General features: G+C 43.9%; 1 protein-coding gene across 5 annotated transcripts in view; it reads right to left on the bottom strand.

The window, feature by feature from the left end:
- The window catches only part of FAM110B (family with sequence similarity 110 member B), a 144,601-nt gene that overhangs the window by 67,065 nt on the left and 60,050 nt on the right, over positions 1-17,486 (bottom strand). The window lies entirely within an intron of this gene.

The following is a 17,486-nucleotide window of genomic DNA, read 5'->3' as shown; positions in this document are numbered from 1 at the left end:
GGGCTATTAGCACTTAGCACGGGGACTGGCACACAGTGAGTTCTCATCAAGCTATTATTAATAGCAGCAATCTTTTCACGACGTCCTATTACCTACCTTCTTTTCCAGTATCACACTACTCTAAAAAAGTATCTAACCACTTCTCCACTGTGGAATTTTGTCAGAAACACCATTTAGAATTAACAGTGACAAGCTAATGGCAGACTTGATTAATCACAGAGAATCACTATTGTATTCCCTCTAGTAACAAAAAAAAATATGACACCTCCTTCTTTTTGCCTATGTAATTGCTACAATTTCACTTGATTCTGTAAGAACCGATCTTAAAAGGACTTTTCAGGAAATTATGGGCATATAATTGTATTTCATTTACGACTTGCAATATGGATTATATGATATACATTTTGAAAGTGTTTTCTATGGAATATAAATTGGGGAAAGTTGGTAATGAGCAGTTTGGTTAAATTTAAATTGACAAATTTATGTGAGAAGGGGAGAGGAGAGAAGTCAGCGAGTCAAAGGCAACTTTTGTCCCTGCAGCCTACTTACACATTTGTTTTCCCTGAAAGTCATTTCTTTCTCGTATGTGCCACAAAATTAACAATCCCGGGATGATATTTATCAAATCTGTTAATCTGTTCAGTGTTCTTTCAGTAATTCCCAGAAACTGGTATGTTCTACCAGTTAAGTTCTGATCCGACGATACTGGGCAAACTTCTCATTTCTATAGTTTTTATTTTGCTCTGCTTTTTATTTGAAAACCTTGATAGAAAGCTGACATTCTCAAAAGGCACTATGATTTGCTCTAAGGAACCAAATATCCCCAGGGATTAATCAGAAAAGGAATCCTGCCTACGGATCATTTTTCATCCACCAGTCTTTGTGTCCCACAACCTGTTTGGGAAATAAGCTGGTGAAAGGGAAGACATGGCCCATAAACTCCAAAGGAGAGCACAGAAACTCATGGCCCATCAACTTAATGAAAAAGGGTGTAGAAACGTACACGCAGACACAAAGTCGGCGGAAACATGATGGAGGCAAGTCTGCTGAAGGAAAGTATTGCCGCGTGCGTTACTTGGAAGCATCGACCACTGAATTATCAAAGCGCAATCAGCATCATCAGGAGCTAAAACTCCAAGAGGAATTGGCTTCAGTGATTTGGCCTAAGGCACAGCTCCCCAGAGGCTGCCAGGATACAGACTAGTAACACTTCCAGGCATTTATCTAGGAAACATCGAACAGCTCTGCCTTCCCCTTCATTTAACAGACTGCTAGCTCAAAAAAAGGCACTTTAAAAAGCTGTTTGATTAATTTCTCTCATGCCTGTTTGGTAGAAGCATGAAACAGACCCTTTCTGAGAGACGGAAGCGACTGTCCTTTCTTCGGTCTTATCTTTCCACATGTTTAGAACCAATATTTGTTTGAAACTGGGTAACAGTTAATTGGTAATCTTTCTTACTGCCACTCTGCTGGGCGAGCCTATATATTTGGTTTTAACCTCCGGAACGAGCACTTTTGTCTTTGAACTTTTGTCAACTCGTCCTTGATTCTGAAAAGCCATTCGCCCCCTCAACAAACAGTGCTTGGCACCTCCTGTGTGCAAAGACCGGGCTGGACATTGACAACGGCGGCACAGGGAGGAGTCAGAGCGTCCAGATTCTTAATGGAGCTTCCATTCTAATGAGGGAGATGAACATCAAGTGATTCATTAACAAATGAGCAACCATGATGGCCTTAAACCCTTGTGAAGCGCTGTGGTGGTGGGGGGGCAGGAGGTGCTGTGAAAGCATGTAAGTGGGGGGTGGGGTGACCGGTCTGTGGCTGAAGTGTGGTCTTCTGGCTGGAGTGTGGGTGAGGGCCAGGGGTGTGTCAAGGTCCTGGAGAGGCTGGTGGGACTGGAGGGCAAAGGAGGGACTTGGAGACACAGCCAGAAACAGCATCCACCAGAGAAGGAAGGAAGGGAGTTTGGTCCGAGCTTTCTGAAAATATGACTGCTGATTCCTTTTCAGTTCTTTCTAGAGTAAGAGGTTCCCACAATCTTCTAAGTCAAAACCTTTGCTTGCCCTGCCCTGTACAAAGAACAGAAACGTGTGCATCTCACATGTGCCACACTGGGCAAGGAGGAGCAGTCACGCACCACGGGCATCAACCTCCCTGAACGGAATCCCTCAATTCTGTTTTGATTCTCTAACCTTGGAGCATGAAGAGAGGAAAGCGTAAGCGTCGAGACTTTCCATACAGAGTTCTGTTAGAGTTTTCTTCTTCCCTTGGAAAGGAAACCAGAGTTCCCATACTAAAAATGATTCTTTCTAAGCGTATGGCTCCTAGATTACTTTAGACTGATCCGAGGTGTCTCTATTTTGGTTGTTTGTCAGACTCCAACTTGCCGCAAGGGGTCCAGGAAAGCTGCTTCTGCTCTGAGGAACCAGATCCGGTTCCACCGTGGGGAGGGCTGCTCATAAGCTGGGCCTCCATGGCCAGGGATTCTCCCACTTGGCTGACCGGAGCCGCAGCTCAGCTCTCCTCTCCCGGCTCTGCCAAAGGAAGGAGCAAGGACCAGCGGTTGATTGGTGGTCCGAGGCGTGCCACGGATCCCAGCCCACGTGGAGTACGGGCTGGCCAGTATCAGAACAGCTAGCCTGGGATGGCGTGGCCCTGACCAGCCGCATTTCCATCGTGGGGTTTCAAGCCACCAACCACCATGCAGTCTCTGTGCGTGGGACTGGGCAGAGGTGCTAACAATCAGTTCCCCCCAGACCATATGAAGGGCTTTAGCATACCACCGACTCCCAACTCCAAGGGAAAGAGAAGCACGCCCAGGCTGTGAAAGCCTCCTCTGGCTACCAGGGGTGGGACAGCCGATGGAACAGCATATGAGTAGTTAGGAAGTATAGTGCTCTTTCCTTCTCTGTTCATAACACCCAAACACTGGCCTTCCTTCCTTCCTTCCTTCCTTCCTTCCTTCCTTCCTTCCTTCTCTTGCTTCCCTTCTTTCTTTCTTTTTAGAACACAGCACACAGGTGCCTGAAGCAGGTGTAACATGGACAGGCTGGGAAAGACCAAAATGGGCTGCTGGAAATTCCCCCACCCGTGCCAAAGACCAGGTGCGGTCTCCAGCCCCCCCTCTTCATTCGGATGCTTCGCACACTGCCCTGTGTACCACGAAGTGACCCCGCTGTGCAAACAGGGCCTCCGACGTTCCTTCGTCCATCAACGCAGGATGCCGTCGTGTGAGTCAGCTCTCGGGGCCTCCTGGGAAGCCACCTGCTGAGGAAGATGATTATGTCTGGACGACCATCTTGCCAGCCCTCGTAAGCAGCCGGTGTGAGTCTTCTCAGTGGGGCTCGGTTTCCAAAGCCTTCTAAGCCTTCTAAGGCTTAGGGTGCATCCTGTAGGGTCTTCTCAAAGCCTTGTCTGCGCCATCGCCTTTGCTTGTCTTTCTTTTTCTCCGAACGATTCATATTTTATAGTACCGGCCGAGAGAGACGGGAAGGTAGGGGACAGTGAGACAGCTAAGGAGGTATGAATTTGCGGGGCAGCTAGCTCCAGAGAGACTCTGTCCTGGAGGCTGGCTGTGAATGGCTAGCAGTCGCTCGCAGAGTAGAGCCTTTCCGACATCCTCGCACTCTCGGCATCTATCCTGTCAACGAGAACCCAGGGCGGCCCAAACACCCTCACGGAGGGACTTCACAGGATCCACAAGTGCAGGGCTGGACAGCACCAGTCGGTGGTACTTGACCACAGCACTTGGACGGACTGTTTCCCACGGGCCCCCTCTCCCCATTTCCTTGGGCCCCTTTCCTGCTGTATCCCCCTATAACAAACCTATAAGGCCCTGTCTGCTCTCAGCCTCTCTTCCAGTTCGCCACCCCAGCCCACCCAGCGGACCACCGAATTTAGGGCTTTGGACATTGACATGACTTAATCATAGGTCAACACTGCACGGGGATTAGCCCTATCATGCCGATTTAACCAAGAATGTAACTGGTTTCTCAGGCCCAGAGGTAAGAAGTCACTTGGGGGAAAAAGAGAACAAAGGATTCCTTAGGTATGGGACTAACCCTCAAAAAAGTTTATACAGACAACATTGACCTCTGCAATGTCCCATACCCTTTTGTACTGCACCCTGACCCCAAGGATGCCCAAGTACCAAGCGCCTACAACCTTAGCAGGCCACGTAGGGCTGCCCAGCCCCCAAACCTCCTCGCGTTCTAAAACTAACCAGCCAGGACTTTGTCCTCCTACAGGAAAACGGGCCTCCTACGCCTGCTGTGCACAAGAAGTAACAAGTCTCCTGCCCTGGGGGTGAGCTCCTGCACCTGTTTAGAGGATGGTGGTCTCAACACTCAGCGTGAATTAAGAAGAACCCACAGAGGGGCTTCCGCGCAGGTCCACGGGGTTAAGAAGAGAGCTGGGATACGTTGTGCAAAAGGGGCTTTCCCCCCACCCCCCCAGACCTGAGAAACTAAACGATTAGGGTGACAGAAGCAACTTTTGAAATTCCGACGCAAAAAGCACACTTCCGTGCCTAATGAACATCAGATTAAGAAAAATCGTCGTAAGATGGTTTCATTTTGCATCTAACTCACAAACACAACATTCTGAGGAAAGCATCTTTTCGATTCAGCTATTTCCTACAGCAGCCCATTTCCACCCAAATGATTGTTTCTTAATTATAAAGTCCAACAGTCAATTACAGGGAGTGTTAAAAGTGTCTCAACGCACAGGAATTTAAGCATTGCATAATAACGCACAGGAATTTAAGCACTGCATAATAAAAGAACTCCTATATTCTCCAGAAACCAAAACTCCTACCTTCCTTTCACTTATATTTATATATGGTTACAAGTCAAACATGGGTTTTTTTTTTTTTCCAGCCGATGAGGCAGAACGCACAAGGACATTTCATACGTGTGTAAGTACATGTTGGTATCAGAACACACATGTGGACAGCAGGGAGCCTTGCACAAATGGACATTCGAGCAATTAAAAATTAATATCACTAAGAAACTTTAACAATAACAACAACACAACTATGGTGGTGGAATAAGACATCAGTGATCTATACCTGATTTATGATTTTAAATAACCGATAAGAGGGGCGCCTGGGTGGCTCAGTTGGTTAAGCATCCAGCTCTTGGTTTTGGCTCAGGTCATGATCTCACAGTTCGTGCGTTCAAGCCCCGAGTTGGGCTCTGTGCTGACAGCACGGAGCCTGCCTGGGATTCTCTCTCCCTCTCTCTCTGCCCCTTCCCCACGTGTGCTTTTTCCTCTCTCTCTCTCTCTCTCTCTCTCTTTCTCTCTCAAAGTAAATAAATAAACTTAAAAAAAATAAATAAATAACCAGTAAGATTAATCCTCAGCATTCTGACTTGTAGCCTTTAAGAAATGTAAGTTTAGGACAAGGAAGAGAGGGTTATTTGAAAACCTAAAAATAGTAAGGAGACATTGCCTCAGTAGCTCGAGAAATGTATATTGGGCCCCTACTTATGTGATCATGGGTTGAGATATACCATCTTCCTTGATGGAATTTATAGGTGAGGGAGGCAGTGAGCACCAGAGAGCTTGTTGGGAAGGAAGGGAAATCAGAAAAGGGAGCCATAAACTAGGACTTGCTCAGGAACTCCAATTTATTCCTATTTTGCTCCTTTTCTAGCTAAAATCATGTTTGTTCTTATACACAAAAAATTAATTACCCCATGGGTATAATAATTAAATATTATTAAATAATCTTATATATATCTTATATATATTATATATAAAAATAACAATAATGTATAAACACATCACACATATCATATATAATCTATACACATAAATAATCTTATATAGAATAATATAATAAACTTTGAATTGGCTTGCAGTAATATTCCTAAGCATTCCTTTTCTTCTGTTCTCAAATCATACCATGGTTTATGGACACTGACAGGCATCTTCTTGGATGTGAAGGTGTTTACCTTATCAACAATCTCTGTTCTACCAAAAGGACTCAGGCTTGGACTCTTTCTCTACTGACCGTCGATAATTCCTACACAACTTTAAATTACAATAAATGGACTAACGTCCTAAATCGTAGCTTTGACTCCTAAAGCGGCATGCGTAAATATTTCAGTTAAATGAAGCTTCCTATAATTGTAAGCAGTTCTGCATAGTATCAGCCCCCGTTCTTGAGGGCATCTCTACAATTACCGTCCAAAAATCAAGGCATATAATCTTGCATGACTGAAGCATACTGCTATTTTAAGCAACAGCTTCAAGGAATCACTTCAAGTATGTATTGTACGAAATGTTCATAATTATGTTTTAACGTTACTAACTTTGAAAGGTTACTTCATCCAAATATCATTTGCTATGAAATTCATCTGGGGTCTTTCTGAAACGTTTCAAGTTTCCTTTAAAGCCTAAGGATAGGTGTCTTGAAAGGGGTCATATGAAAACTTTGGAAGTTATATCCTCCTGAATGATATTCTTTGGGGGAAATTATGTTGCTAGAATAACATCATCATGTACTTCTCACCTCCTATCCCATTATACTTTATACCAATCTACTACTTTCCAGCTGGCCACCTTGGGTAAATTACTTAACTTCTCCATGCTTGAATGTTCTCATCTACAACATGAGGATGACATTATGTGGATTAAGTGAGTTAATATACACAACAAGCATTTAGAGAGTACCCAGCATTTTGTAAACATTAAGTTCTCCACACTTGGCTGATGGCAAAATTAAACATCCGGGCCAAATGATATTCATGTTATTAGAGAAACCGACCCTCTCTTAGAAAAAGAAGCATATAATATAAATACATAATATATACATAAGTATATAATATAAATACATCATGCCCTGCGTGCAACCCAGAGGGGAAATGTGATACTGTTAAGAGCTTGTTAGTAACATCTAGAAATCCTGGAACTTAAATGAGCATGGCTTTTTTTTTTTTTTTTTTTTTTCCTGGGGGGCAATGTGGGAAAATGTCTTGAAAATGTGACAAATGTGTATACCTTTACCCCTGGCCATTCACCATGGGGAAATCATCCTACAGACCATATGCAAAAATAAATTAGAAATAATTGAGGATATATGAAAAAATGTATAGAGTGACGGTATTTGTCATATCACACTATCCCTTAGAGAGTCAAAAGAGAAAGGAAATCCCATTCAACAATAGCCAATCGGTTACATACATTATGGGGTATAAAATTAATGTAATATTATACTGAATTTAAAGAATTTTTCTACTGTGCTATCACTAACATAAATTATTTACTAAAGCTTTGTGTTTTTTCCCACTCCCACCCAAGGAAAAGAAAAACTTAGGGTGGCCAGTGTTTAATGAGTAGAGCCCCTGTAATGTCTCGGCCTGGAGATTCTTGTTGCCCCCCGCTGCCCCGGTGGACAGATCTAGCCTACAGCCAGTCTGCAACTCAGCCTTGCTAACTAGCAGGTGAGGAATCGGCCAGTAAGCAGCAGCCTCAGCAACCACGATTTTGATGAGCTAATTGTTCTCAGCCATAAGTCAAACCATTAGAGTAGGAACCAAAAGTTCAGCCTGGATTGTCAGCCAATTTGCTGATGATTATTAGACATCAGGGCAAGCCTCTGCTGGCACTCACACAAGCCCTCATTGCTAAGTGCAGCTCAGATATTCCTTACCTTAGTTATTTGGATAATTCTCTCCTTTTATCTAAAAGCGTTCTTACATACTTGGAAGACATGGCCAGGTTCAGACGTCTGGAAAGAAGCCAGTAAGTTTAAGTGCTGTAGAAAATGGAAAATAATTTCTTTGGATATAAAGTTAGAAACATTAGCATGCTTCAAGATCGACTGGGACCTTGGCAGGTGTCTGAAGCTTTATGGATTGTTGCTACTACAGCAGGAATCAAGTTTAAAATAAGGTAAAGAGAAACAATCCCCTTTTAGAGTGTCTGCCTAGATACTGTTTTTACTTTCACAGTTTAAAAAATCTTGTGAACCCTAGCTCAGTATCATTAATAGATAATGGTTCAATGGTTTCGTCAGAAAGATATTTCCATTTACACGTGTATATTTTAAAGATAATTTTATTATATCTAGGGGCCAATTTTTTAAGTTCCACAATAGAAATTAATGTGCAAGCGGGATTTGTTTAAAAGAAATCTGCCTTGCAGCAACCTGAGCCCTACTCCATCTATATATACTATTAAGTGTGTAATTACCTGTAAAGTCAAGACTTTTTTTTTCCTGCTGAAAATAATCACCCCCAGTTTCTTTTTTGAGTGTTAAGTGTTTTTTTTAATGTTTACTTATTTTTGAGACAGAGAGAGACAGAGCGTGAGCAGGGGTGGGGCAGAGAGAGAGGGAGACCCAGAATCCGAAGCGGGCTCCAGGCTCCGAGCTGTCAGCACAGAGCCCGACGCGGGGCTCGAACTCACGAACCATGAGATCATGACCTGAGCCGAAGTCGGACGCCCAACCCACCGAGCCACCCAGGCACCCCGAATGTTAAGTTTTTCATACACGGTGACCAGTTTCTGTATGTGTAATCTGTATCTGTATCTGGATTCCTGTTCCTACTTCCAAATGTACACATTCTTTCCACGTTTTCTTTTAGAGCAAAGAAGCAATTTTTCATTACATAATCCTGTTAAAGGCAGTGACAATAATTAGGGAACCCTTTTCCTTTAACTCATGTTCCGCTCCTGGAGCGTTTTACCACTCAGTGATTTTAAGGAGAAAAAAATAACGTGTCCTTCAAGAATGAATAAGTTATTTGAAGAGAAAGAATCTTCTGAAACTATGAACATCTGACGACTTTCTAAGCAAACAAGAAAATCTGTGTTACTTACTTAAGGTTCTTTCTTGGGTTGTCACTTTATGCTTTATGGACACAATAAAGGGGAAAGTTCCTCCTCCAAACATTACCGAAACAGTGTGTAAATCTGTGGCGATATCGGAAAATCATTTCTGCGGACGTGGGTTCTCTTTCTGTAGGGTATGTTTTCTAAGCACAGCGTCAGTATATCAGGAAGAACAAGCACAGGAAAAGATAAGCTTCACTGCATATTACTTTTATCGTGGGTATGTTATTAACTTTGAAACTGGAAGTGACGGGAAGGACATGAATTCACCTTCAGGAAACTTTCTCGCGTCTCTCTTCGGCTTTATTTTCAAAGTCAGATTACAAGCTAATTTAAATTTCAGGCAGTCAATTACATTCCTCTTGACTTGACTGCTCGTGATCTTTGCCAAATCAGCGCTCCATTCAGGGAGAAGCTATTTTATTTCTACTGCAGGCAGGTCTTCTTCTGAAGAGGAGAGTTTAAATTCCTTTTCCATGGAACAGCACGTGATGAATGCTTTTTATCATAAAGTCTGAGTCAAGCCTACACAAGTGGATTGTGTACTAAATTACATAGAAGGCTTTTAAGTTAACATCACAGAAATGGTCTGCAATAGGAATAAATGGCATAAAGTACCTAACAGGTGAGCAGAAAAGCACCATAGGAGCTCAGAGGGTGGCGAGAGAAACTGCCCACCTGATACCTTGATGGTATCCACCGCATTTTCTTTTTTTTTTTTAAATTTTTTTTTTCAACATTTTTTATTTATTTTTGGGACAGAGAGAGACAGAGCATGAACGGGGGAGGGGCAGAGAGAGAGGGAGACACAGAATGGGAAACAGGCTCCAGGCTCCGAGCCATCAGCCCAGAGCCTGATGCGGGGCTCGAACTCACGGACCGCGAGATCGTGACCTGGCTGAAGTCGGACGCTTAACCGACTGCGCCACCCAGGCGCCCCTCCACCGCATTTTCTAAAGCAGCACGGGCCGTTTCAGTCGTCTTCCTCCAAAGGCTAAGCATAATCTTTGCATTTGTTTTTAATGGTGTTTAAGAGCAAATACAATTTGAGGATGTGATGTGAGTCGATGCCAGGCTTTAAAAGATGGTTCCTGGCGTTCCATGAGGATGAGCTGGGGGTACAGACAGTGGTTCTTAGTCAATTTTATTTTGTCTATAATGAGCACAGCGCTTCCAGTCAAAAGAGTGGATCCTGGCTTTTGGGGTGAAGTAGACAGAAAAATCTTACGGGTTTTGCTTCTCCGCCATTAGTGATGGGGGCCCCAATGGATGAGAATCGACACTCCAACTCCTTCGGATGCTCCAGATGAGAGGGCCAACACCTCCTGCCTCAAACCCCAGCCGAGGACAGGCCAGGGAAGGAAGCACAGAGAGGGAAGACCTTTCTTGATTTGTAGTTGCTACTGTTCTTCAAATGTCCTCATTTTCAGCAATGGAGCTGACACAGAATTTCTTCTCTGATTTTTTTTTCCTTCGGAAACAAACGTAATTTCTGTTTTCCCCAAAGAGGCCAAAAGATGTTAATGCTGTGTACCTTTTGGAAAGGATGTATTTTTCAAGGAAGAAAAAATACTGCACCGACAACCAAGAGGGAGCTGTACTGAAACACCGTCATTTTGAACCCTGGTTGGACCCAGCTGTGTGATATTAATTGGAATATCAATTAACCGATCTTCCTTTTTTGATTTACTAGTTTGGGGCTGCTCTGTAGTCTGTGCTCACTCAGGCCTTCGTACATATTTCTTTTCAGCATTGTTCTCTGACCCAAATTGCAGTGAAATGGAATGTATTACACCAAATTTTTCATATCTGAATAAACCGAACTCATCCAACTGCAAAACACATTCCACCTGCAAAATTCCATGTCAGCGTCAAACATCCGTGATGTTTCACACTTTGTGTTCATGTGTCCCACTGTGTGGAACCTAGATGGTGAGTCACCTGTGTTTCCACTGATAAGAAAGTGTCCTCCCCCTCCTCGGGAAGGACACTAAGCTGTTCCAGAAAGACATTGAAAGGCCAACACTATGGTGTTAGTAAGAAGCAACTGTTAGAGCAATCACCCAGAAGAGTCCAGAAATAGACCCACAAATACACAACTGATTTTTGAAAAAGGCACTCGGACAATTCAATGGAGAATGAAATGTATTTCAATAAATGATGATGGAACAGATGGATACTCATTAGAAAAATAGTAAACTTTGACCCTTACTAAACCGGAGATAGATCATAGACCTACAAGTTAAAACCCAAAACTGCAAAACTTCTAGAAAAATCAGATGAAAATATTTTTGCAACCCCGAAGTAGATAAAAATTTTCTAGAGCCACGAAAAACAGTGTTAAAAAATTGACAAATTGATGGGGTGCCTGGGCGGCTCAGTCGGTTAAGCGCCCGACTTCGGCTCAGGTCATGACCTCGCGGTTTGTGGGTTCAAGTCCCGCGTCGGGCTCTGTGCTGACAGCTCAGAGCCGGAAGCCTGCTTCGGATTCTGTGTCTCCCCCCATCTCTCTCTGCCCCTTCCCCACTCACACCCTGTCTCTCTCTCAAAAATAAACATTAAAAAACATTTTTTTTAATTAACAAACTGGTCTTTGACCAAAGTCAAAACTTCTGCTCATCAAGTGACACTATCGAAAAAATGAAAAGGCAAACACCAAACGGGAGAAGTAAATCTATTATTTACATCTGAAAAAGAACTTTTAGACAGAAACAATAAAGAACTACAAACCAGTAACAGAAAGACCAACAGTCCCACTTTTAAAAGGGGAAAAAAGGCTTGAACAGACACTTGGCAAAAGAAGATACACAAAAGACGTGTAAGCACACAAAGAGGTAGGTACTCATCACCATTAGTCGTGAGGGAAACACAAACTTAAACCCCAAAAGACACTAGCTCATGATGTGGGAAACAAAGGCAAAGTTAAATTTCCCTACAACTGGCAAGTCCTTGAGACAGGCAGGCTGACCTTCTTCTGAGAGCTCCACTGTCTTGATGTGGACCCTCGGCTAAGGGAAATAGACAATCTTAGCCCGACCCCCTAGGATCCTGTGAGTCTACTTTAACATATAGAAATTCATTTGGAAACGTCCTTTATTTATCTCTACCTCTCCAAGATATATGTTTCCAAGCATATGGCCCACTGATCTACATCTGGAGGGTGTCATGACTGAGAGTTTACGAGACAGTCGTAAATGACCTTTTCCTAACCAGAGCTAGCCTCCTCAAGGTCCTGGAAACCTTGCTTCCAAAATTCCTTAGAGACTTATGCTGTCCCTAACCCCCAACTAAAAGTATAAAATCCGTCACCCGTCATACCACCAGTGCAGCTCTTTCTGCCCACAGGTCACATCCCTGTGCTTTGACAAAATCACCTTGTTTTGCACCAAAATCGTCTCAAGATTTCTTTCCGGGCCGCCGGCTCTGAACCCCATCACTTCAAACCACATCAGTTCGCAGCCACTCAAATCACTGAAAATAAAGAGGCAACACCAAATGTCTGCAAAGACGTGGAATAACTGGAACTTTCACGTGGTGCTAATGGGACAGTCGGAAGTTAATCAAACATCTGGCCTCTGAGCCAGCAATTCCACTCAGGGGTCGTGTCCGAGATACAGGAAAACATCTGTCCAGTTGAGCGATGCTCGTAGCAATTTGATTCAAAATGTCCAACTGGAAACAAGCCAACTATCCATTAACAGAAGATCAGAGAAAACCCAATCGCGCTATTTACACACAATGGGGTGCCACTCAGCAGTAAAAGGACCCAGCCACTGAGAGAGACAACAACATGGATGAATCTCCAAGACATGATATTGAGTGAAAGGAAACAGGACAAAGGGCATTTACTGTGATTTCACCGATACACGATTTAAAAACAGATAAAACTAACTTATGGTGATAGAAATCAGAACAATGATTTCATCTGGAGCGGAAAAGGGGAAATCGGGCTGCAAAACGGCAAGAGAGAACTTGTGGGAGTGAAGGAAAGGGTCCACATTTTTATTAGGGGCGTTGTAAGAGTGTTTGGGTTTGTTAGACCTTCCTTACCAGACTGGACACTAAAGATCTGTAAATTTTACCCCCCCAAAAATCCCATATTGTATAAAAAACCCAATTATTACCAACAGAGTCTCACTACAAAGTGTTCAAGGTTTTATTACCAATTTCACACCTTCACAAAACTATTTTTATTTTAAGTTCTTCTGAATTTTTCAACCTCTTATTTCTATGTAGAATGCCGCGTACACATAAGGAAGAAATGAGAACTCAATTCGACATGAGTTTATGTCAGGTACAGTTTACGCACGTGAATGTCACATCGTACCTTTATCTTTAGATGACTTTATCAGGCCTGAGAATCTCTTTTTCTACTTATAGGCCCTGGGAAAGCTCATTTCCAACAGTTAACTGCTGTTAGCACCCATTTAAAACGCCTTTCCGGTAAGTTATTTTTGCGTCTTCTGCCTTTACCTGACCAATTTTTCTTTTATTTGTCTCATGTTTGTAATAAAGTTTTCTGGAAGAAATCAAAACATATTTGATACAAACAGACTGTATCCACTTGCCATTTTCTCTGACTTGTGTGTCACAGAAATAAGCTCACGGCGAAGCGTCTTGAGGCCAGAGGAGGCTTTACGACGGTCTTGGGCTCGAATTATCTGTTCTATTCCTTACTGGTTACCGGAAGGTAGGTAAAATTACTTAATTTCTTTAAGACTCAGTTTTTGCTTAGATAGAAAGTTGTGTGGATAGCTATTTCACAGCTTTGAGAGGGGAGGGGTGCTGGCCCCCTTAAGCTAATAAGGGGGTGCACTGTCTACAGAAAATTAAAAAAAAAAAAGTCAAGCTGCACGCAGACGATGCTAAAACGTATCAGTGATAAAGCTCCTGTCCCCAGTGACAATGCGTCTGAAATTCAAAGCAATGCAAGCTGCCCACCTGTGAGGGCGGGTGAAAAGAAGAAACAAGAGAACACAGGACTGAGGCTAGTCTCCCGTGAAGTTCCGGCCCAGGAACAGCTACCCTTCACTGAATACCGTCTGCGTACGTGGCCCCATGGACGAACCCATTAATCGCTCAATCCTCGCGATGACTCTGTGAGGCAGATACTGACTATTGTCACCACTCCACAGTTCAAGAACCGAGAGGTCTGTGACCTCAAGGCTGCCAGCAGGGGCTGGTCGAATCAGGGGCGTGCTGGTAGGGGACCCTGACAGGCGCCTTTGCAACCATGAAGCCACACGATTGCCTCTGAGCTCCTGAGCCTTCGCAGGGGCTTCTGCAGGTGACCGAGAAGGGGGGGGGCGGGGCAGGTCACAAAAGGGGGTCTCTCGATGGAAAGCATTCCACTTTGGAGAATGCGGGTCCTCTAGCTTGAGGCACAACAGCACGAGAAATAAGAATGAGGAAGAGGGCAGGGCCTCCAGTTCTATTCTTTAGGAAAATAAGCTAGTTTCAGTTCCCCATGTCCTGGAAAGGACAAGAGCAGCCTTGCCAAAAAAAACGTTGCACGGAGCTGTCTCGGTGTGCATTGTGCGTGTGTGTGTGTGTGTGTGTGTGTCCAGCAAGCCCAGCAGGACCTCACCCATGCCAGCATCACGTGCCTGAGGGGCCCTAGGCTGTGGACCTGTAAGCCGGCCCGGTGTCCTCGCCAAGGAGAGCAGCCCTACTGCAGGGGCCGGCGGAGGACAGCAGAGCCCTTCAGCCAGCCCATAACCGGCGGAGTGTGTTTCATGGCAGGGAACTCGCCCCTCAGCTATAGTGTGGATGTGGCTATAAATCAAGCGGTAATTAGATTTCGCCACATTTAACACAGCCCCTCTGTTGCCCTCATTTGCCAACTCCAGCTGGGAAAGAAAGGCAGATCGTTCCCACTGAAAGCACAGACTTCTTCGTTCGGAGCTCTGTGTCCTGCGTTAGCCCTCAGAGCCGAAGACCGCCGTGGAGAGGATGTTCTCTTCGGGTCCGGGTCGTAGGACAGTACCCTGCAACTACTCTGGTGACGGGCATGGCAAGGGCACCGGGAAAGAGGGGATCATCTGTCCTTATCATACTGGAACACACATTAACCACCAAAAGCCTATGGAAAAGGAAACGGCAGTTCAAAGAAGCCGTGCATTACGATGAAAATGTAATTAACGTACCAGAAAAGCACTGAAGTCTTCCCAGACGTGTGCACACACAAAGAAACCTATGCAAACTAGCCTCTCATTTGATTTTAGTCCAAGGAAATCCAGCCTTCCCGTTAGGCTATAAACATGTCAAACTGGGTGGCTTACGAGGGAGACCTCCAGAGACATGTGAATTATGCCTTCATGAAGATTTTAGTTCTAAATGTTATCAAGCCCTGTGAAAATGTAACCTAATACTTAGGTTCTGTAGAAATGCCAATGTTCTCTTTCAGTGCGACCTGAGATGCTTTTCATTTTACATTGCCACACGTTATGCTTCTTAAATTAAACAAATTTTGATAACCTGTGAAAATGGGAAGTGGTATTAGACAACCAAACAACACTGAATTTTGATGTATTTTAAACCACTGGCTGTTTTCTCCCTGACAATTTTAAAAAGATGGAAATAGCGATGATTCCAAAATTGGGTTATGGGCGAAAATGTTTAGCTCAAAAAAAGTTATAGATTTCAGACCACAGTTGGCAAATGTTTCAGTAAAGGGCCAGATAGTGAGTGTTTTAGGCTCTGCGAATCTCTGACATGACTTCTCATCTGTGTTACTACCGCACAGAGCAGCCGCAGTCAACATATACACAGATGATCGTGGCTGTGTTCCAATAAAACTTTATTTACCAAACCTGACAGTGGGCTAGATTTGGCCCATGAACCACCATTTGTCAACCTCTGTTCCAGACCAGACTAAAAACAGTGGGGAATCTGGTCTTTTATATCGGAAACTGACGCTTCAGAGCAAAAAAAGGACTATAAGCAAGCAATGCGTTGCATCCAAGTATATAATGTTAGATGTGGCAAATGTTTCTTGAGTTTCTGGAAGTTGCTAACTTTTATCAAGAAGCAGAAGACTTGAGGGTCTTTCTTGCACACAGCATATTAGCCGGTATCAATGCTGATCCCAGCTGGAAACAGCACGTCCTATGCGTGACTCAAGATGGCCACAGGAAAGGGTTCTTACAAAGGAAGGCTTCACTTGACCAGGATTGGATCTCCACAGGCCCAAAGCATCTTTAAAAAAAAAATCACTGATGTTACTTAAGAGCACAATTGATTCACTCAACTTGAAAAGGGCACTGAAAATGCCATTCTTTGAAAGCACACACGACACTAAGGGAGTGGGGAAAAGCATGATGTCTTCTTCTCAAATGACACAAAAGAACTCGTGTTCACAGGTTTAAGGAAAATTAATTGAAGTGAAATCCTTAGAATGGGCCTGGTAAGTATTTAAATGCCAAAAAGGAATATAACCCGAAATGGGGCGGGGGGAAGATGCCACACAGAGGTGGAAGAAGGGTGAGCTTTTTGCAAATGAAGTCAGAGGGGAACAAAGATCCTGTGCTCTACGGTCGGGTCTAAGCAAATGCTCCGGGCAGGTAGAAAAGGACAGGCAGGCTAGCACCATAAATCAGGGTGCATACCACCCAGCACTGCTGCCCTCTGACCCCACTGCTCACTGTCCCAGGTGACAAGGCCAGCATGGTGTCCTCATTCCAGAAGGGCCAACCAGTTGAAACCCAAACTCTTCAGGTTTGCTGCTCAAGCCCTTTCTGGAGCAAGAGAGGGTATGAATAACCGTCTCAGCTCCCAAAGATTTTATATCACCACCGGGGTGACTCTATTTTAAAAAAGGTACTACCTTTGACAATGTAGCAATTCAATACTAGATTAAATGACCCACCTGATATGATGATGGAAAATGGAGAAAGAGAAAAAAAAAAGAGAGAGAAAGTACAATGAAATAACTGTTCATTTGTAAGACTTGTAAATAAATATGTAACTAGCCTTATAGAGAAATTTACAAACTAAAGGGATTACTTACATAAACACAGATGTATCCACAGGTAGGCTCTTTTGCTTGTGAGGGTCACGCCTCTCCCTACACCCACCAACCCCGACGAGGCTTGGGCACATACACACCAGCCCCAGGGCTCTTGATAAATGCAGGTTTCACAGGGGTCCAGGGACTGCTCCTTCACCTCCTCCCAACTGCCCTGCTTTTTGGAGTTCTGATCTTTCCCGATCTACTAAATCCCCAGAGGGTGCCTTCCCATTCTTGTCTATCGGTTGAGTTGTGTCTAACTGAAGAAATACAGCAAACTATACAAGCGAGCCACGGGTCTTCTGCAAACCCCATCCTGAAAAGCCACACTGACTGCTTATCTGTTCTTTGGTAATGAAGCTGAGGTCAGGGTAGGATATATAAATGCTCTGCCTACTCTTGTGAAACCGGGGCTAGAAGGAGGCTCTAGGCTTACGCATCTATTTGCCCTCAGGAGGAAGAGATCTGCTCCTAGTTCCTGCTAGAATCTTCCCACCAGGGTCCAGCAGGTAATACCATATATTGAAAGCAAACAGAAAAAGTGAGCTGACATTCTGGAGAGGAAGAGAACAACATTTCATGCCTGAGATAAAATAATTGAAGATACTCCACTGGCGCGCCAATGTTTCGGTCTTAA

The sequence above is a fragment of the Neofelis nebulosa genome, chromosome 14 (assembly GCF_028018385.1).
Source record: "Neofelis nebulosa isolate mNeoNeb1 chromosome 14, mNeoNeb1.pri, whole genome shotgun sequence".
Classification (NCBI taxonomy): domain Eukaryota; kingdom Metazoa; phylum Chordata; class Mammalia; order Carnivora; family Felidae; genus Neofelis; species Neofelis nebulosa.
The sequence above is the reverse complement of the archived record's forward strand: the minus strand, read 5'-3'. Positions and strand labels throughout refer to the sequence as shown.